A 22,321-nucleotide genomic window follows, 5' to 3' on the forward strand; every position below is an offset into this window, starting at 1 on the left:
AGATCAGACTGGGTCTTCCAAGTAGTGGCATGAATAATCCCTGGGATAGAACTGATTACAAAACTATTAATGATTAATAAGTCAGGATAAATTAAAACTCCATCTATGCAGTAGTCAAGATATGATCTTCGTACATAGGATTTCCTGACATGCTTTGTATTTCCACATGGGACTTCTGCAGAAGGATGTGTGGGCTACCTTTAGCATTCTGGAAGACAGACAGCTGAAAAACCCACGTCCCTTTGAGGCTTTCAGCAGTTTTATGGTCAGCTATGATGGCCAATTATTTTACTTTTTAATTTCAGTATGCTGTTAATTTGTATAGCCATCAATAAATTTCCAGTCACTCCTTTTATTGGAAGACTGGGGTTATATTCTCAAAGATATGGATAGTCACATCTGTAGAGGTTGAAACCTAAGCATGTGTTCCCCCACACCCCTGTCTCAAACAATTTTAAATCAGTAAGGACCAGTATTATAAGCCTTTGATTTTCCATTACACCAAGAGGGACAAAGCAATCTGCAAAGTGTATATCAGTATGTTCAACTCAGAACTGTCAACCATATTTTTGTAATGACTGTCCTTTACAACACCACCAAAATAAAGAGAGGCACAGCTGGTATGCTTACTTCCTAACCCAGAAGAGAATTTTGCAGTCTAATATGATGGGAATTGTGTCTTTTTCCTGATGCGCATTTTGAACTCTTTTTATTTATACTTTTCAACCATTTAACTTTAGATAACCTTAGCTAGGCAGTGCATAACTGGAGAAAAGCACAGAGACTGGAGGCTGGGAACACAGCCTTGACACTGTAAGTCTGCTATACTATGATTGCAGTATTGTTACTGGGGACTGTCACAACACCACTCACAATAACTGCTACTTCACCCACATGAAGGCCTCCAGTGCATCATCTAGTCTTGTTCTCAGCCTAACCCGTCGGCAGGGGTTATGCAGTTACACTGCTCCTGGCAGTTAGAAAAGAAATCCACAATATTTTTCCTCCCATGAAAGCTTCTAAAAATGTTTGCACTTTCCCTTACAAGGATGTGGGGCACAAAGAATATTCTTTACTTTCCAGGAAAGTTAACATCTATATGTTGAGATCCATTTAGCATTAACAAAAAAAATCTTTTTCTCTCTACAATTAACAGCTATTGATATATAACAACTGTAAGGTTTTGGAACCTCACTCTGTATTCTGTATCTCATCAAAACTACTACAGAATGACTGAGGATTGGAACCTTACACAGAATAGGTAGGATTCAATCTACCCGTGCTATCCCATGAAGCAAGGCTTCAACTTTAAAATGTGCTGGTGCTTAACTCAGTCTCAGAGCTTGCAAGAGTTGCAAAGGATGCAATGTTGAAACTGAACCTTTGGTGTCTACTATCGGGTACATGAAATTCATCAGCATGATAAGTGTTCCCCTCATGCAGTATCAATAGCCATCTTTCTTACATGATATGAAATTAATCCTTCACTTGAAGACAGTTTCTCTCGGTCACTATATCTTATTTCTTGGTGACAAACGGACAGGATGTGCTACAGAGGAATCCAGCACAAAGGAGATGAGGCAATGTAAACAGGCATGCTGTAAACCTCCCTCTTTGGCACTTCAGCACTGCTGTCACCAGCTGCTCAGCAGAATGATAAAATATTTCCCAGGCTTCAGGCAAACCAAACAGGAGCTTTTTTCCCTTTTCACACACGGGCATTATTTGGGAATTGCAGGCCTCCAAGGCATGGCAAGAACAGGGTACACTGTTGGGTAGGTGTTGGCTCCTCTTATGGCTGCATACCTGAAGTATACTAGAGCAAGCAAGGCTGAACACTCTGTGTTTTCAGCCTGTGGTTGTCTGACGTAGTCCCATCCAAACAAGCCTGATAATGACAGCCCTCTCAAGAGCTGTCACAGAGTTGCATTAATAGTACACATTAGACTGAAATTTCTGAAGCTTCTTTGGAGAAAGATTTTCTGTGGCACCCATCTGGGGAATCTGGGTTTTTGACATACATCTTGCAGTCTTTATGTTTCCTAAAAACATACTGACATTTAAGAAGTGTATTCTTTGGCAATGTTTAAATACGTCACATTTTGCAGAAATAAGATGGCAAAGGGGCTTGCAATTAACTTGGGAACATTTTTGGAATTTGACAAGCTCCTGCCATTTCTGTGATCTTTGATATTTTCTTGAAATATCACTAGAAAATCTATGCCTAGCAGTAAAACCTCATTTAGTTGGACTGTTCAAATAAATCACATTTCTTAAATGTGCTCACATCACTTTTTCAATTACCTTCTCCAGGTATATCTTTGCAGCTTTCCAGCATCAGTCCTCTGGACTTTTCCCCCTGGAGACATAAGGCCTCATGGTGCTGTGTCACATTGATTACACCTCGAGTAGGTTCACGAAAGTTCTCAGCTCCCATCAGGTTTACCTAAAAGCTGGCAAGGTTACAAAGCTCAGTTGTAAGAAGTATAGATCCAAAACTTACAACCAGGGGAAAAAATTATAATTGTTCTACTGCAGAGCAAGAAAGAGCGACACATCGTTGTATTTAAAATATTTAACGCATCATTTTCTGCATTAAGAGCAGGGTCAGCTTTAGCAGGGTCATCTTCAGACTCTTGTTGCTGTTTCATAACTTTTGCCTGACTAGCAACAACCTGGAAAATATCACACCTCCATTTTCACACCCACTGCATTTGTGCTGCATGGCAAACAATGATTAGAAGCAAATGTATTTACAGCCCAATGAAACCAACATATTTACAACCTAGTCCAGCTCAGGAAACCCCTCAACTTCAAACTGAATTGCACAGGTGCAAATGACAGCCTATTTAACACTTGATTTAAATTTCAAGGTTTTACAAATTAAAGAGGCTTATTATATATGCCATACTTCTAGCTCTGAAGGATACCATTTCTATATAAAAGCTACAAGATTTGTGAGTATTCTATGCAGTTAAATAAAAACATAATTTTGACATCTTAAAATTTAAGCATTATCATTCTAGGAAAAATTGAGGCATATGAAGAGTCAGTCACAAATATGAAGAATTTGTGTATTTGCAAATGAACAGGTTATTTGTTAATGCAGTAAGGCGAGTATGTGAAATCTGTGACATACTGCCTCCTCCAATATTTTGCATCTCTTATTTCCATTAACACTCAATGAATACGCAATCTGAGAACACAGAGAAGTGCTATGAGGATGACTGTCACCAGCATCAGTAATGCCTACAAATGCCTGGCATTTCAATCAAAAGGAATGCATGCACTGGACAGAATGAACCAATGGGAATTGACTCCCAACCAGATGCTGTGCCAAATCACTTGAATTTATGCCCAGCGGCAATTGTGCAATAGCTGGAAGTTTGGATGCACATCCCTCATTGTGAGTATGGTCATACTAAAAAGGGTGAATTAAATCAATACAAAGCTGCTTTCAGTTGGATGTGAAGGCTAACAGAAATGTGTTCTAGTTCAAAGCAGAGGAGCAGACAGTGACACTTGTTACTAAACACTAGCTGGCAAACATGACACAAAGAAAAGACCTGAGGCAGCAGTCTCCATGTCAATGGGATGTATATCACTAATGGAGGAAATCAAGAAACTACTCTGTTTTCCAGATTCCTCATCTTTCTTGGCAGCAAAAGTGGGGGGTGGTGGGGGCCAGCACTGCAGTGTAGAGAAACCATATGCTCTACTCTCTGCTTTACCTTTAATGGAAAGAGAGAAGACATTGCTGGGATCTTTGGACAAACACATAAAAAAGTAATGGGTACAGAATCTTCTGTAAATCAGTCCAAAGAAACAGGTTTTGACAGTGCAACATTTCTTTTAAATTACTTACCAGGTGCTTTATTTGGGGTGCAAAGCTAAGGCCCTCTCCCTGACCTCATACATCTGATATAGAGGTAGAGTTGCCATTGCACCCATTTCTTAAGCCATGGGGAAAGAGAACAGATTATCTTGTTCAGAAGTGCAGCCTTAAAAAATAAACACAGATCCACAGTTATTCAAACAGTAGAAATTCCCAATAAAATGTGCCTACTCCACACATTGCCTAACCCTGTCACCAGGCCAGCTTTGAACTTAGAGCTACTCATTTTCACAGCTGCTCTGAGCAGCCACCATCTCCCAGAGAACAACTGGAGAGCAGGGACAGAGGATGAAAGAATTGGTCCTGCAACTCCCCGTCCAGGTGGATACAGCTTGAGCTATACCAGTGTGAATGAATAAATCACCACATATACGTAAGTATGCATGTATAGATGTAAACATTATATTTAGGTTTATATATACGCTGCTGTATTTATATCACCATCATATAAGACATCAGCTCAGTTCCACTTTATGTGGATGTTAATAGATGTATGTATATTCTGCTCTTCATTATCATCTGCAATGACTTTTCCTTTACCAAGCTTTTCTGTGCACTGTCCTATTTTGTCAGTTTGTGCCTTAGTGTCTTTGTTTCTCTGATGAAGTTCTCTCTCTCAAACAGCAAGCTTAGACCTCAGCTCTTCCACCTAAATTATTGCAGAAGAGAATTGGTAATTAAGTTTTAACAAGATTTAAATGATATTAAAAACAGACAGTTAAAAAGAGACACTGCCTTGGGCTTTATTGTAAATTTGTATAATTATTTTTAGTCCTCTGGAGGATGCATGATTATGTTTCTGTATTTATAAAAATACTGCCCTGGAGGCACCAAAATGAATTTTATAGTCCATTGATTTGCATATTAATGTTAGTCTTGTAGTGTCAAATGTATTTTTTAGCAAATAAATGTCCATGAAAATTATCAAAATTTCCAAATAATTTTATAATATTCTTGACCTGGTTTAATTAATTTTTTTTTTTTTAAAAGGTATGCTGTAAAGACAAAGTAAGAAAACCAGTACATCACAGTGACAAACATGCAGGAGAGAGATGAACCAAATGAACTAAACAAAACATGTATGGATTTTTAATGGTTTTGGATTATAACAGTTTTGCTAAGTAAGTGTTAAGTAAAGACTCAGAGACTGATCCAAAGCTCTTTGAAGACACTTGGGCTGAAGATTTTTAACAAAACAGTTCTGGACATTTGCCTTCCTACAAAAACGTAATCACTGTGAAAGATCCTTCTCTTTATCAGGTGTCCTTAGATACTTTTCAGAATGAGAATAAAAATCAAGAATAAAATAAATTATTTCCTACTGCCCAAAATCACCTGGAACTGTAATGTCCAAAGTTTGTACCACCAGTATAGCAAAGGCTCTGGTTTAATGGTGGAAGATCAGGGAGGTAGAGCCATCTCTTCTATGCTGCTACATAGAGGAAATAATAATTAGGTTAAGATTTGTTGTTCTCATTTATGAATCTAGCCTGTAAAATCCTAAAAGATTCACAGCTGGTTTTATCCCGTATTTGTCTTGCATTTCAAGATTTTTAAGAGGCATTTTCAAAGCCAGAAGTCCTACTCCTACAGTGCTAAGAAAAGGTATAGGCTTTTGGAGCTTGTCTAGGTAACAGTAGAATAACAATAACGATATTGTACTAGTTCAGGATCCAGTCCTGTTATGTATATGTTGAGAAAACTCTTACCAGCAGTCAGTCAAAAGAGAATGAATTCAATGGGAGATTTCTTTATACATGGATGCAAAAAATTACAACGATAGTTAATAGTAATCCATTTTGTTATCAAGATAAATTCATTGGCCTTGTAGTTTATCTCCCTATGGAACTAATGTATTGTCAGCTGAAATAATGTGTTATTATCAGTGCAATAATTATCATTGTAATACACTTAAATAATTATGTGGATTAGAAACTTCTCATATTATCCAAGTTTATGAGGAGAGCTAAATAAAAATTTTGTGTTTTTTCCACACAGAGAGTGAAGATGAGATGCTTGTTGTGTGCCAAAAATTAAAAGAGGAAGGGACATCTCAGTATCTAATAGTAGAAGATAAGGTGAATTTTACAAAAACAGTTGAGTGTCAGTCAACTGCTTGCTCAGGGCAACATTTGTTAGGCCATAAATGAGCTGATTACATGTTCAGAACTACAATTTCCATGAAGTTTCATTCAAGGAGATATTAATGGTCATTATTTTAACTGTGACAAAATGGTGTCAGAGAGGGAATGTATACCTGACACTCTCCACTGGTCCCATGCAAATATAACTCCTGATATGCGAACTTTTGCCCCATATACACATTAGCCAGAATATTTAAAGGAAAACCAAAAATACTTTAAAAATAAAAGTAAAATAAAAGATGAGCAGTCAAGACTGAGTAAAATGTTTCTGCGATGATTCAAGGTTGATTGCCAATCATGTATATAACCTTGGGGACGAAATGAAGTGGTCTGAAAAAGCAAGTACAGAAAATTCTTGTGTTTCTTTTTTTAAAATTAAGAAATCTTCTGTGGGTTATTGAGACCATTTGCACTTGGAATTTTGAACCCACAATCAACTGCAGGAAATAAATTACAGACGTGATTCTACAGCATTTGCTCTTGCAAAGTGCTAAGCATAGGCTTTGAGATGAAAGGCAGGCAGGGGCTGAAAACACACAGCTCCTTGGAGTACCAAAGATGAAGAGAATAAATGACAGTACTGGCAATGGATCAGATATGAGCACACAATCACTGTTCTGCAGAGTAAGTCACAGCACATGGCACAATATTTATGCTAGTCTTGTGGTGGCTATGAAAGGATAGGCTGTGAAACTACCTGATCCCGTATGGAGTCTGCCAGGCAAAGCTTCTCTTCAAAAAACTTTGATTAAATTTGAGCTAGCAGAGAGAGTTGTACTGGTACAGACCTTTGTATACATGAAGTTGGAATATTTTAGACTCACAATCACATGCCAAAACCCCATATTTAATGTCTTGTAGTCCCATGATTTGTAATATCTGACTACAGACAGAAAAGTATACTTACTGTTAGTAAAATATACTTAGCCTTTGTTTACAGTGTAAGTCTTCCATAAAAAAAAAAAGTAAAGTTTGAGGACAGGACCTATTTATCTTAAAGGGTTTCCAAAGATATAATGAGGTTTATACATGTAAATTTATAAACAGTACTGCATTTAACAAACTAGAAGTATTTGGAAGAGCTACCAGTAGAGACATAGCTCATGATTTTAAAAAATAATTTTACAGTTTTTCTGTCTTCCCATGACTGCCCTGGGGTTAAAAGTAAATTCAGATGAAATATTTTTACACATACACAATCCTGCTTTACCAAGGAGGTAGAGTTTTGCAGGCAAATGTTCAGAATTGCTACCCGTTCCAATAATTTTCTTTTTAATTGATGTTAATAAGTGGGGATCAGTTATTGTTTGGCTTGACTCTGTGTGTGTGTGACAGGGGAAAGATGAACACAGAGGGGATGAAGAGACGGCCAAAGAAGCCTTCCTTGTCTTTGGTCAACCTGCAAGAAAAGACAACCAAAACTGCAGTGCTCTGGGCCATGCCCCTCTGGGACACAGTACTCCCATCGAGGGCAAAGGGGAAGAGTATTGCCATTGCCACAGATGGGCTCAGTTCACTAAAAGAGTGGCAACTGTGTGGCTCTAATGGTACCCCAAACTGAGGAGGAATCCCAACTCTTTGGATTCGATGAAAAAATATAACTCTGCCCTGTCCCTTGTTCTGGGTTGTTGCATTGTGAACGGTTTAGTTGTAAGAGAAGTGAAGATAAAACTGCTGCTAGGGTTATCTTTAAAAGCAGCATCACACAGAGGCACTGGAAACCACATTACACACAACAGTGTCTGTATACCTGTGTAGCCACACTGGTAATGTAATACTATAGAAAGCTGATTTATTACCAACATCTTGTTCCAGGAGTTTGCAGCCCTGCTTCATACTTTGGATGCCTCATTATATAGAATCTGCACTTCTGGACTCTTCCTTTTCTGGGTGGTTCATTTTGAAGTAACACATTATCAGTTTCCATCACCTGGTGATACATTACCAGAATACATCAGAAAAACAGCTGGCTCAGTCTCTCAATCCTTGGCGTCCAGAAACAGCTGACCGTGATGATATATTACATGAATTCTTCAGTCTATCATTGTAATACATCAAAACAAGGCACTGGTCTGAAGGTGTATTACTCAAAGAAAGGCAACGCTGAGCGAACCTGTCCAGGAGAGGGGTTCTGGTTTAATTATGGAATTGAAGTTACGGTACACTGCTCAGAGAAGGTTTGTTAGCTTCAAAATTTTGGTGCACTGGTAAAATACAATTTGCATTCATACAGATAATATTCTAGGAGACAAACTTTATCGCCATATAATGTGTTGTTGGTTTGGAGACAAACACCTTGACAACCAGAGTTCTGTCAAAATATTGCAGTGTGCCATGGGCTGCACATTTTATAATTGAGCCAACTGGGATTTCAGTTCAACTGATAAACCTAAGCACCAATTCCTATTCTTTTCATTTCTTTATGGAAAACGCAGACAAGAATCTGATATTTGAGTGTAGTAACTGAAAAAGCATCCCACCAGTGGGTTCTCACTGCTGCCTCTCTTGGTGGCACTCTCAGCAGGTTCCAGGTGATGCTGTGAGTCTGCGGAAAAGCAGCAGCAGAGAACAGGGCCCAAGGCATTGGCAGGGAAAGACCTGGAGCTGAAAAAAAAAAAAAAACAGAAATTGAGACAACCATCAGCAAAAAGTATAAAAGATTATTTAATTAAAGACTTAAGTGCTTAATTTACTGTAGGTATTTACACCAGACTTCACCTTGTTGGATGAACAAGAACGTCGCATTGATCAGGACTGCAGACTTGCCATAGGAGTACCTTGGGCTGTGAAACTGATGGCTAATCTGTTTCCTCCTCTTGGGTCACAATGGGTGCAGTAGAGAGAGTGTCTACATTTCTCTTTCCATTTAATCAGGGCTTCCATTCTGTTCAAAAGACAGGAAATGCTCCCAAAATGCTCCCTCTGGATTGGAATCACACAGAGAGTTAGAGTATGAGCTACATTTTTCATCTGCAAACCCAGCAATGACAGGCAAGTAATGATATGAAGTACAACCAGTTAGAACTAAGGCAGCAAAAAGTTCACTCGCTTCTAATGCCAGAAGCATTATTTCTCTGTATTGTTTCAAAGACTCAGCTGCCTCACCATTTTTCTGCCTGTGCCAAGTTCCAGCTCATTTTAGCAGGGCTCAGGATAGTTCCTTCAGTGTATGCTACTGACTTCACATCCCACTGTTTTCTCTGTGTCCCTGCAATATTAGCCTCCATGATCCCTTCCTTCTCCTGCCTGTCATGCTGCTATGCACTCAGCTTTATATGTTTCCAGAAATGCCCTTAGAATTGAACGCTTCCCTGATGAAAATTCCCGTAACCTTACTTCAGTCCCTTTCCATCCTGTTGCTCTATCTACACAAAGTAAACTTGGATTGGTTTCATGCAGATAAACATATGCTAAAACCAGGGCATAGCATGATATTACTCTAGTCTTCGTCTTTTTTCCTTTCTCTGCTATTCTTCATTGCTATAGAAAAGAACAGAGTATTTAATTTGGAAGGGATCTACAATGATCATCTAGTCTATCTGCTCTCTATCTAAAGTAGAGAAAACTTTCTGATTGAGAGTTCCAGCATCTGAGTTTACATTACTAGCAGAAAAAAACAGAGATTAATTTCATGGTGAACTGGGAAACTGAAGGGCATACATTTTTCTGCTCCATGTTTCTGTCCAGTAGAAGCAGCCAATAGCTCATATTCTTTAACAGGTATTTGAGAACATAAGCTGATCTGAGAAGGGGACAATGGGCAGCAGTTGGATTAGATACCATAGTATAAGCCTCATGAATCAAAGACATACCTGAGAATGAACATTTCACCAATGTGTTATATTCATCAGGACAATTTTAGCTCTGTGTTGTTATTTACAAGAAGATCTAAACAGCCCTTTATTTACAAAAGAAATGGCTCACATCGATACGTGTGACAACAGCCCCTGAATAAAACATGCAGCAAGAACAGATTAAAAGTGTGATCAGTAGCTAATGAGAATGGACTAACATAGGGTTATTACATCCACTTCTGTAAACCTTGAAAATGGTTCAGTGTGTTATAGATTTAGTTGTGAATGTGGATGATGTGTCCTTTGCTGCAATATCTTGCTGTATTGGTGTTGTGGGAGGGTGTGAGTGAGGATTAAGGACAATAGAGACATGGATGACACATGTAAACACTGGTTACAAAATAGCAGGAAGGAGAGGAACTGATTAATGGATGATATCCCATAAGGATGCCTCAGTGAGGGGACAGGTGAGACAGCTGCCAAGATAAAGAGTGCCTCAGTGAAAAGGATCTTCTTTCACTAGCTTGCTGGTTTTTAAAATATCAAAGTCCTGCAGAATTCCCCTTTCAGTACAATGTGAAAGAGCAGCTCCATAGCGGCACGACCGCCTGAGGTGTGTGCCCTTTTTGTCACACGACGCAGGAACTACTGTGACCTCCCCAGTTTTCCTTACTGATGCAGTGACTCCATCTGTCCCATTATATAAGAACTTGGATTTTGACACAGGGACGTAGCAATGCAAGTATACTATAGGAGTCAGAAATGCCTTGTGGTCACTCATTTCCCACTGTCACTTTCCTGGTGCTGAAAGCAGAATAAACAAAAAATAAGAATAGAGTACTGTTTAAACACATCATTCAAGGAAAATCAGCAGAATAAGAATTCATACTCTGGTTGCACTTGGAATGTGTATCTTTGTTCAGTGGGAATACAGCTGAGCCATATAATTACTTGTGATTTATTGACTGAAGGGGCTGGATCTCTCTGTGATGACCTGATCTAGTTGAAGATGTCCCTGTCCACTGCAGGACATTTGGACTAGATGACCTTAAAGGTGCCTTCCAACCCAAACCATTCTATGATTTTATCACTCAGGCCCACTGACGTCAGGCCATGCAGTGCCTGGTGGAAACCTCACACAGAACTACAGAGCAAAGCTGGACATAACCAGCCTTTGGCCACTAACCCTCACCCCATCCTTGCGCTTCACCGTATGAATTCTGAAGGGAATAATCTGGAAAAAACAACAGCTGCTGAAAAGTATATCATACTTCACAGACAAAAAAGGCAAAGTATTTATGTTGAGTCACTTCAACCTTCCTTAGACGAGACAGGAAAGGACAGAATGAGAGCTTTTGGTAGAAGGAATTCATTGCTCCACTTCTCTCTCTGGCAGATACTACCAAAGTATGACCTGGGACAGGTGTTATTTGGATACATAGAACAAATGAAGTTTTGATAAATTCTTATGTTTACACTCAGCAGCATTTTTAACCTGAAAAAAGCATACCAGCCAGTCTGTGAACTCCATGGAGGACATATATCAGTGAATTATACAAGAAGCTCCTGTATATTGTGACAACAGTCAAAGCTAGGTGGCCAGTTAAGTACATCAAGAGATTTGACAAAATCATATTTTTGTTACAAACTTTTCCCTGTTTTCTCTCATGTGACTTCAGGGTACATGTGTTTAGTTGCCTAAACTGGTACCTAATACCGCAAGTTTTCCAGACTATAACTTTTCTGCTTCTAAGCACCATGCTCCCACTGACATAGTGATAAAAATAGTGGTTCTAGTGTGCGCCTGTTCACACATACGTATAAATAAATCCATTTTAATGAATGAACCCATTCACCAGCCCAAGGTCATTTTTAAGAGGCACACAGAGATGATAAGACTCAAACCCCCAAAATGCTCATGAAGCTGAATTTTGTCCTGCCTTTTACTAGCCAGTGAATTCAAGACAAAAATGAACAAATCAAGGTCAACTACCTTGTAGATCTTCTTTCTTCCAGGAACTCAGAACAATAAACCATACAGAGAAGGTCACTGTTTTCTTAACCTCATCTAGGAATCTACCTGAAGACAGTGGGGCACTTGATTCTGGCAGTCTCTACAGTACCAGTGGTCCATTGTCATTTAGTATTTGGACAGCTGAGTTGCTATATTGTTCTGTTTCTACAAAAATAATTTCTTGTGTTGACTACACTTACTCTTTTCTTTTTCACTTCTATATTATAAATCATCTTAAGCTCATCAGGGACATTATTAGTAACTTATTGTTACCTTTTTCAATGTACTTAGAAGACCAACATTCCCCAGACACAAGTGTCAGCATATTAAGTGCTGTCAGACATTTGAACATAATATACTCTGTTTCTAAGGCTTCCGTTGTATTACTAGTATGATAATTATTACAGCAAATGATAAAATACTGCAAAATTGTTTTCTCCCCCCTTAATAACATAAATAAAAGGAGCAATTAATTTCCTACAATAAAAACAGGCAATACAATAACGTACAAATGTGGAGTTTCTTCATTATTGCATCAAATTGCAAAACGGAAACATATAATTTCAAAAGGCTCATAAGCAAAAATGGAAACACAGCTGATGTTGCGTCAGCATGTACTACAAAACCATGAAGCTTGCACAGCTCACAGCTAGTCTCCTCAAATGAACCAGTTAACATTTCGAAATGAAAATACATAACACAAAGAAGCTTCTCCTTTTTTTTTAAGGTCATACTTCCAGAACTTAAGGCAATTTTCCAGGATGCTACTTCTATATATCCATCCAATACTATAAGCTTATAGCACCACCAGTTATTTTGAAACCTTTCTATCATGCATATCTACATCTATAGCTTTATTGGCGCATCTTATGACAGATGGTAATAATGTTTTCAAATGGAATCAACGTACTTCAAAACTGATACACCTCCCTCTACACCCCATATATTTACCAGATGCATTTTTAAACCCTCTTTCCACACTGGTATTTTGGTTTGTTTAGTTTTAGGTTGCTGAGAAAAGGTAACACATTTTCTTTGACATCTCACGCAATTTTACAAGTATTCAGGGCACATTCCCTGCTTTGCATGGAAAATGTATTTGCACAGTTGTCAGAATGATGGACAGGGGGAGAATGATAGGAAGGAGCACTGATCTTTGCTTGTTATTACATACAATAGCCCAGTAGGAATCATGATGTGTTGGTGAGACAAACTGTGTCCCATTCTGGAACATATTAAGTTTGTCTCCAGGACACACATGACTTCACTAGGGTGTCTAACCTCATTCATAATAGATGCTAATCTTTTCAGGGCTGACTGATGACAGCACTTCCTGCCCTTCACGGAATTAGAGCTGGGTTTTATCAAAGGACTCAAACTGCCTGCTAATTAGACTAATTCCCTTCATCATGAATTATTTATTTCCATTGGTAACCGACCACTGTGACATTAATGGGTTCTGCTCAACTTAGTTTCATACTAATATACACTATAAGTTAAATGTTTAAAAACTCCTGATACTTCACTCCAGGTCAAGTGTATCTTCACATAACTCTTGATGTTTTCAATAAAGTTTTGATAATTAAAGACTTAGAATAAAGTGTTCATTGCTAAGAAAAAAGAAAAAGAAGAAGAGTTTTAAAATTCTGAAATCAAGTTTGTTTCTTTTTTTTCCCCCAAAACGTGAGGTAAAATATACAAATTTATTTAAGATTAATAATATGAGCCCTCTACTGCACTATTCGGGTTTCAAGGCAATTCACAGAACTGAATGCATACCCTCAGCCAGAACACGTAGTGTCTGTGTAATCAAAATTCTCAGCCAGTGCAGGTTTTGGGGCTGTAGCATCAAAAATAAGTTCTGTACTTAAGTAGCAAGTATCAAATATACAAACCCAAAGAATACCGGGACAGACAGCAGCATTGCAGCCCAGAACCGCAGGGTGGAGAAGGCCAAAGGCAGAGTGTGGGTCATCAGTCAGATGTAACTGGGAAAAACACAAAGCATCATTGTGGGACATCTTAGCGGCAGGATCTGAGCAGGACACCAGAAGTCATCTATGCCAGTGGCTCTCAACCTGCGGTCCGTGGACTCTCGGGGGGGCTGCAAGGTCGTCACAGGGGATCCATGAAGCAGGGGTGGGGAATGTCCAGACCAGAAACATTTGGTCTGGCCTGCGGCAAGCACTGTGCCTCCTTTTTCCACAGTCCCCTCCCCTCAGTGCTCCTCTCATACTCAAGTCGTGTGTGTGTCATCTCCCCACCTCACTTGCCCTGACGTGCTAGTATCTTTGGTGCTAGCATAGTTGGTGGGACCCACTTTAACTAGGTGGTTTTTCTCTTAAAGACATTTTCTTAACCCAATGGCCCTCTTTAGGGCCACAACGGGGATGAAGCCTGTACCTCCAAGTGGCGGCCCTGGACCCGTAAACAAAAATATATGGTGACTCAACACAGACAAACAAGGGGGGAGGTGAGAAGAATTATAAAAACTTTTCATCAAATATTAATGTAAAATTGGCATCAAATTTGGAATTAGCATGTTAAAATACCATAAAATGGACCATTTGAGCAAGAAGAGTGTTGATGCTATTATTTTAAATTCATATGAAATCATTGCAATAAAGATATTATAGTAGGAGTCTGTGCATTAACAGATTAACTTACTTCCCTTTCTCTCCAAATTTGAAGGCCCTTCATGAGAAAATTGAAATAAATATTTAATGCAGTTTAGTGCTTTAAATCTTGAATTAAGTCTTGATGGTCTGCAGCCACAAAAGGTATTTAAAGGGGGTCCGTGGTGAAGGAAAGGTTGAGAACCCCTGATCTATGCAATACATACAAGGTCCCAGCAAGAGAATTGATGGCTGGTTTTCAACATCACTGTTCAAAAGTTATATTGACAACTGAGAGAAAATCCATGGAAGAGCAACAAAAAATTAGAGCACAAACCATGACCAAAAAATTAAGAGCAAAAACCAATGTGGAAAGATTGAGAATAGTGTTTAGAAAAAAGAGATGAGAGTACGATGACATCTTCACTTATGCAGAAAGATGTTATGGTTAGGCTGGTGATCAGTTTCCTCCATGTCCACCACAAGCAAGGACAAGAAATAACCATTTCAGTCTGAAGCCATGAAGATTGAGCTGAGAAATTGGGAAAAAGTTTCCTAGCTGTAAGGACAGAGAAGGACATGCTCAACCTAGATAAAGAAGGTGGTGGAATTCTCACCACTAAAGGGATTTTGGCCCAGACTAAATAGACAGATGATTGTTAGAGAAGGTTTAGGTGTATGTAAACTCAGCTGAGTCACAGAATTATTTTCTAAGTCACAAAGAAATGTCAGTTCAGTTACCATAACATAATTTTCCTCTTATAAAATTCTTCTTCAGAATTTTGCTGTTTCTAAAGAAAAAACTCCTACTGAAAAGTTGTGATTATTTGAATATTTCTCAATAATAAGAATGTCTATGTTAGGACCATATACAGAATAATGTTTCCATTTTGTATAATTTAACTATTGATCTTTTCCACTGTCATCGCAGACAGTGAAATTGACTTTCACGCAATTAATTAATGGAATTCTTGTGACTCGTGCACAGAATAGTACAATTCAGGCTGTACATTTTACAATGGTATTGTTTCCTATTGTAGTGGGTTGACCTTGGCTGGACGCCAGGTGCCCACCAAGCCGCTCTATCACTCCCCTCCTCAGCAAGACAGGGACGGAGAAAATAAGATGGAAAAGAACTCATGGGTCAAGATAAAGGCAGTTTAATAAAGCAAAAGAAAAGCACATGGGGAAGCAAATGGAAACAAAATATTTATTCTCTACTGCCCATCAGCAGGCAATGTTCAGCCACTTCCTGGGAAGCAGGGCTTCAGTACATGTAGTGGTTGCTCCAGAAGACAAACGTTGCTGTAATTAATGCCACGCCCCCCACCCCCCCACCCCCTTAGCTTTTATTGCTGAACAGATGTTATATGGTATGGAATATCCCTCTGGTCAGTTTGGGTCATCTGTCCTGGCTATGTCCCCTCCCAAGATCTTGCCCACCCCCAGCCTACTGGGTGAGGGGTGGGGGAAACATCAGAGACACAGCCTCTATGCTGTGTGAGCACTGCTCAGCACTAGCAAAAACACTGGTGTGTTATCAACACCTTTCTAGCTACAAATACAAAGAACAGCACTATGAGGGCCGATACAGGGAAAATTAACTTCATCTCAGCCAGATCCAATACACCTGAACTCTTTGGAGATCAAGAGACAACATACCACTTTGTCACTGATGTCACCTCTGAACCTCTTTCAGGAAAATGTAAAGACTTTCCACATGTTACAGAGTTGGGCAAAAAGTTCTAATACATTTTATACATATTCATGACTAAATGGTGCATATTCTTACTCATTTCACAAAATACATTTTATTCTGGTTTGATTATCCTCTCTGTGAAATATGAGAAAAATGTATACAGCACATCAGAAGGATCAATTAAGAGGCTTGTTTGGGTTAATATTTGTAATGATAAGGTGAGTTTAAAATAAAAAACGGTAGAAGACAACTGGACAGAATAGTTTATATCCCTTAACCTAATAAAGACTTGGACTACGGTATATTTGACAAATAGTCTTTCACATGATAGCCATAAAAGAACATATATCTTTCTAATCCATAGTGATAACACAGAAGTTAGATAAAAATGAACAGGGATGATATTCAATAAGCTCATGTACATTTCTATCACAGTGTGAGATACTTTGGCTGTGAAAATAAAGGTGTTATTTTTCCACTGTTGAAATAATACAGAATCAATGAGAGGCAACTGTGAGCCTCAATGGCATCAAGGGGTTTCTGTTGACATTCATAAACCAAATGAGCAGAGCTCTGCTGGATTGAGATGTCACCAGAAACCCCAAGATGGCATTACAGCCTTGTTTTTCTAAGTTGTCGTTTTTTGCAATAAACACATCCAACTGCCTTTTTCTTTAATTTGAAAACTAATTTTTTACATTGCTTTTTGTATTTCCTCATGATCATTTTTTTTTCCAGCTTATCTGCCCTGCTCTACCTGCCTTCCTGCTTTCCTCCACCCCATTCTCCTACCTCCTGCCCCAGCCATCTTCCTCTTGCCTTTCTCTCTTTTCTCATTTACCTTCTTTCTTTCCTGGTTCTCTGACTCCCCAAATCAAAACATTTCTGGAATGGGTGACTTTGCTCAGCGTGTTAGCAGCGCTCCCTAATGTCATTTCACCAGCACAAGCCGTTCCTTCAACACTGTGGATAGACTATCCTATTAAGCCAAAAGAAACGTCACTCATGTACCACTCGTTATTTGTATAGAACAAGAGACTTCAAGTAGCTCCTGATGCAGCAATATAAAATAGCTTTCATTTCAGAGCTAATAATACCTGACACTTGAACAGAGACTTCCATTCGATGTTCTCAAACCATTTCACAGGCATTAATGAATTATGTCTCACAAGTGTGCTCTGACAAACAGGCTATTCCCATTTCACAGATGGAGATAACTGAGGAGGAAAGAGAAGGGTAATTTGTTATTACAACGTCTCTCAGGGTCCAATTCTTCACTGTTGTATTTAAAGAGTTTCTATCACTGGCTTCAAGCCAACAGTGAGTAAATAACATCAAAGAGCATTCAGATGTTCCAAGCCTCAGTCCTTTAATAAGAGATCCCCTCTCTTTATATAGCAGAGTATGTTCTCCTTACAAAATGGTGTATAGACACCTTTGGGGACATTTTATTTCATAATTCTAATTCATAAGTTACTAAGGAAAAGGAAATTTTGTGCTAAATTGCTCTACCATCATAAGTTAAACCCAGCTAACCCACCTTTTAATTCTTTATAAGCCTGTGACAGCAGGGGATTCTTGAGGGGAAGCATTTTTTAAAATGTGACATGAAAAGTGTATTCTGTTGTAAAAATATAAAGTGTGACCAGAACTTTATCTTTCAGCATCATGAAAACCAGCTAAGATCACAGAGTAAGAGGACACTGGGCAGACAGCCCTTACAAAATACATGCCAAAGAATCTGGACAGACTGGTAACTACAATTTGCTTGAATTAACAACTAAAATTATGGGTCTGTGCAGTGTTACTCAAACCGTTCCTGAGCTGTGCTTATCAGAATTGACTGATATCATGAGACGTGACAAAAAGATGCCACTCACATCCTCTATAAAGGTCAGTTCTTTGTAGTTATTTTCAGAAGTTTCTGCTTGTTCGACAAACTGATTAGAAGAAAAATTACATGAAAATATATTTTGATATATTTTTATATAGAGTATATAGATACAAAAGTGGCACCAAGTCTTGGTGTGAAAGGTCATGGAAAAGCAGAGTAATAGGTGGGGCCATCAAGGACAATGGCTTTAAAATGAAGTTTTCACTGTGTTCATGTGCACAATTTAAGGCAGGATAAACATGCAGGATTCTTTACGGAACAGGGACAAGAGGGTTGTTCGGGAAAAAAAATTGTTTGTTTGCTACTATAGAAAACCTATTTAATTAAAATTGGTCTTGAGCAAAGATGAACAAGCTAATAGTTGCTCCAGTTTCTGAAAATAAGCACAGAAGGAAAAAATTAAGAATCTTGCACAGATTTTGTTTTGTTTTGTTTTGTTTTTAAATCCTGGTCACCGAAGAGTCAAGGAACCATAAGACAAGTTTTCGTAGACGGCTGAGGTAGCATTGGAGTATTGCATGGGACTGAGTGAATAACTGTGTGGGATGCTAGAGCAGTGGAGCAGAACCAGACAGACAGGTTATTCCAAGAGGCAAAGAGAGCAGGAGGAAGTTAGTATTGTAGGTCTGGGAAATGCGATGTGAGGGACAAAGAGGGACAAGAAACAAAAAAAAAAAAATCAGCGAGGTTGAGCAGCCACTCATCCTGATTTGCTACAGGGGAGTGAAGGAGGATCACTGGAGTGAGAAGAAGGGAGCTGCACTGGACTGAGCACTTCTGGCAGTTGAAGAACATAATATGGTCCTTGATTTTTAACACTGTCATGTTTGTGGCCCATAAAACCACCTCATTTAGGAAGGGAATTTATCTCCCCTTGTTTGTGGGCAACACTTTGAAGGCAATGTTGACCGAATCACTTCTGTATTGTGACAGAGTCTACATCTTGTCTTAAACTTACCTAAAGTCCCCTGCAAATATGAGGTGCCATGACACAATACGTATAAATTATCCATCAAAACAAACCCATTGCCTCTAGTACCAGCCCACAAGCAAACCTCCACATGAAGCACATTCAACCCAAAGACACTCAGCCATAAACAATATAAATCTAAAAATAAAATACAAATACAGGGGCCCTGATGCCATTTACAATGCTTTTGTGTTTCCCATCTATCTAGAGGAACATCCCCATTCAAATTCCAAACTAGAAGCTGGAAAACACATATGCTTGCATGTACGTAAGATGCATGTGAAAGTCTAAGGGTACCCAAGTCCCCACTCCTGGTTCCTCCCAAGTCTGGCAGCTAGCTCATCCACCCCCTCAGGAAAATTGCTCTCGTCTTCAGAGCTGATGAGCTGGGATTTATAGACACCTGCCTAACTACAACATACAGCTGCTGCTTTTGAAATAAAAGAACAGGACTGTGATTTGTTACAAGCCACCTACATGCATAAAAAGCACCCCCGCAAATTCTGTTGGTGATGGATTCTTTGCAGAACATTGCTTTGAAATCAGCCTCCATGCTAAAATGAACAATTAGACAGTTGCCACAAAACCAGCATCATTTTGGTTCCACATCAGCACATCACTCATCGGAATGGAGCCCATGTTTCACTGGACTTTGGCCATCATCAAAACAAGCATGTGGTGAAACAGCAACAGTAAGAGAGAGAGCTGGGATCATAAAGTACATATTTGACTGTACAGAACACTGTCAGCCACTGCCATGATTTGGAGGCAGCAATGTGCATTTTCAGAATTGTCTTCATATGTGGTCATGTGAGGAACAGAATCTACTGACAGAAAACTTCACAGGGAACTGGTGGATGATTATAGTGGCCATTTATTTATTAACATAGCATTTAAGCTCACAGAAGTCCAATACCCATAACACTTATTACTTTAGCCTGGTAATTTACAGGGGCAACAACTTTGAATTTTTTTTTTTTTTTTTTTTTTTTTGGTGACAGGAGACCCACACTCAGCTAAAGTTATGCCCCTGATAGTCCCAAGGGTAAAGTGAAGGTTAGGCACATAATGAGTACTTTGAACAAATGTCCATGGATAAATACAGCAAACAGAGATGAAAATCCTTTTTTTAGTTCCTATAACTTTCCAATTACAGGAAGCTAAAACCAAGAGATATCTGCTTTGTTTCATAACATCCAATTATGCAGCTACTACTATTTCTGGAGATACTGGCCTGTGAGAATTACTCTTTCAGTATGAAGGAACCAAACAAAAAATACCCAAACAGTAAAACTTTGATATTTATGCATGAGAAGATTTTTGAACCACTCAGTGAGTCATTTTATGGAGCAATTAACTTTCCTTTTTATGTAGATATTTTTTCTTCGTCTGCCACCTTTTTAACAGTCCTTTGCATAAATTGGTAAAATAATTTCTCATTCCCTCAGAAACAACAGCTGCATTGTGAACTCCTGAATTGGCATGTCTTTGGAATATATTATAATAATTCAGAAACTGCTGCCATTTCTGTCAAGCTTTCATTCATATGAAGGTTGCTTCAAACATCCCATCCTCCCTCCTCCTTTCATTGCTAGTGCTGATCTCAGTTAGATTGTCCAGCCACTTCCCCTGCTCTCCCAACTCCCTCTCCCGCCTCCAGTCTCAGCCCTCTCTCTCTCAAGCTCTTGACACAAATCTCCTTCCCCTTGCCCCTCCCTAGGTCTGGCTCTCTGTAGCCTTCTCAGTCGAATTAGACACAAATGACTTGTCTTGACTTTCAAAGCCCCTTGTGGCCTATCTGCTCACCACTGACCCTCTCATGTTCAATATCAAAAGGTCAGCTCTTGCTTTCAATTAGTCTATGAGCCAAGGTACCTTCCTCTGACTGTAATGCTTTCAAAACAAGCCCAGTCACGCTCTTTCCTCTGCTGCCCCTCACACTTGGGGAAGGAATTACCTATCAGCATCTGCAAAGCCTTCACATTCTGCCTTTTTAAATCCCCCCCTCAGATCTTCACTTTACCTTCAGAAACTACAACAAGAATCAGGCTGTTTGTGTGCCAGGGCAATGCTAACCAACACAACAGGAAGGCTTCCTAGGGGTCCTCCCTTGTTTGTACCTCATTGGCGTTGGTCCTCTACAAGGAAATGCAATTTTTGTTTGCCCTGTTTTGCAGCAACTCGCTGGGGGAGTTGTGGCTGGTAACTTGAACTTGTGGGTCCTGCAAAGATGCAAAAAATAACGAACAAGAGGAACAATAAGGAAAGCACAGATCCTTGGTTTCTAGGGCCCAGACTTGGGTTCCACAACGCTCACATCAACTGAAAATTGTTACTGAAGGAAGAGTCCTGGTCTGTCACCTACAACTTCAGGGTGGACCTTTCTCATTTCAGACAGAGCTGCGAGGTCTGGCGAAACTATACGCAGGTTATGTGGTTCTAACTTAGCTAAAGTTGGATAGAATTCCACAGATTTGGCAAAATATTTGCTTTCTTGATCAATTTCAAAGCCCTGCCCCAACTACTAAACATTCTTACATTCTCAAAGAGTCACCAGTGTACTTCAACTTGAGAAAATTCACCCACCTTGCCTCAGTGTTTCTGTTGAAAATAGCTGCACTGCTTTGGTTGCAGTTTTCCCAAAATTTCAGACTGCGGTATAAACACAGGAAAAATTCATTCTGGTAAAGGTTATAAGTAATTGAAATTCTATTAAATATCTGAAGTTCATTCATATGAATAACTGAAAACATGGCCATTCAATGGGAAGTTTAAGGCAAACTGATAGATGATGCTCCCAGCTCCATTATTATAAACATAGTGGTTTATGAAGATAATTGTGGGTTGTTCAAGTGGGGGATGGAGATATGTGTGTGGGAAGTAGCAGAATGGAGGTACCCAAGTGAGTAGAGTGTAGGTGAATAGATGAATGGCTTAACTGTTAATTTCCTTGTTTTTTTATGATTTACATTAGTATGCAGAAGAGTGGGATCTAACTCTTAAGAACTTTTCTGAGCAGGGAAAAATCACACATAATGTGTACATAACCATGTGAAATACAGAAACACTATGTATTGCATTACATAATTTAGTTGAAAGTTGTAGCTTGTTGACAGAAAGGCCCTGCTGGGTTTTATAACCTGAGAATGTAGCTTTCATGAAGCAAATTATTCTTCAAGAAATGAGCAACAATGCCATTTGCTTCATACCTCTGACACAATATTTAGCTCTGTCATTTAAATATAATTGCTCTATTTCTACAATGTTAGTGCTATTGATAAAAGCAGATTGCAAGG

The 22,321-nt window shown here is 39.0% G+C and overlaps 1 long non-coding RNA gene across 1 annotated transcript; it reads right to left on the reverse strand.

Moving 5' to 3' along the window:
• Positions 1 to 7,968: 7,968 nt before the first annotated feature.
• On the reverse strand, positions 7,969 to 21,669 carry LOC141924952 (uncharacterized). The gene is made up of 4 exons (XR_012623709.1): positions 21,612 to 21,669; positions 8,758 to 8,923; positions 8,520 to 8,643; positions 7,969 to 8,152 (listed from the first exon to the last, which is right to left on the reverse strand). It is a non-coding gene; the product is annotated as an uncharacterized LOC141924952 (long non-coding RNA).
• Between the last annotated feature and the right edge of the window lie 652 nt (positions 21,670 to 22,321).

Source organism: Strix aluco, chromosome 6 (assembly GCF_031877795.1).
Source record: "Strix aluco isolate bStrAlu1 chromosome 6, bStrAlu1.hap1, whole genome shotgun sequence".
NCBI lineage: Eukaryota > Metazoa > Chordata > Aves > Strigiformes > Strigidae > Strix > Strix aluco.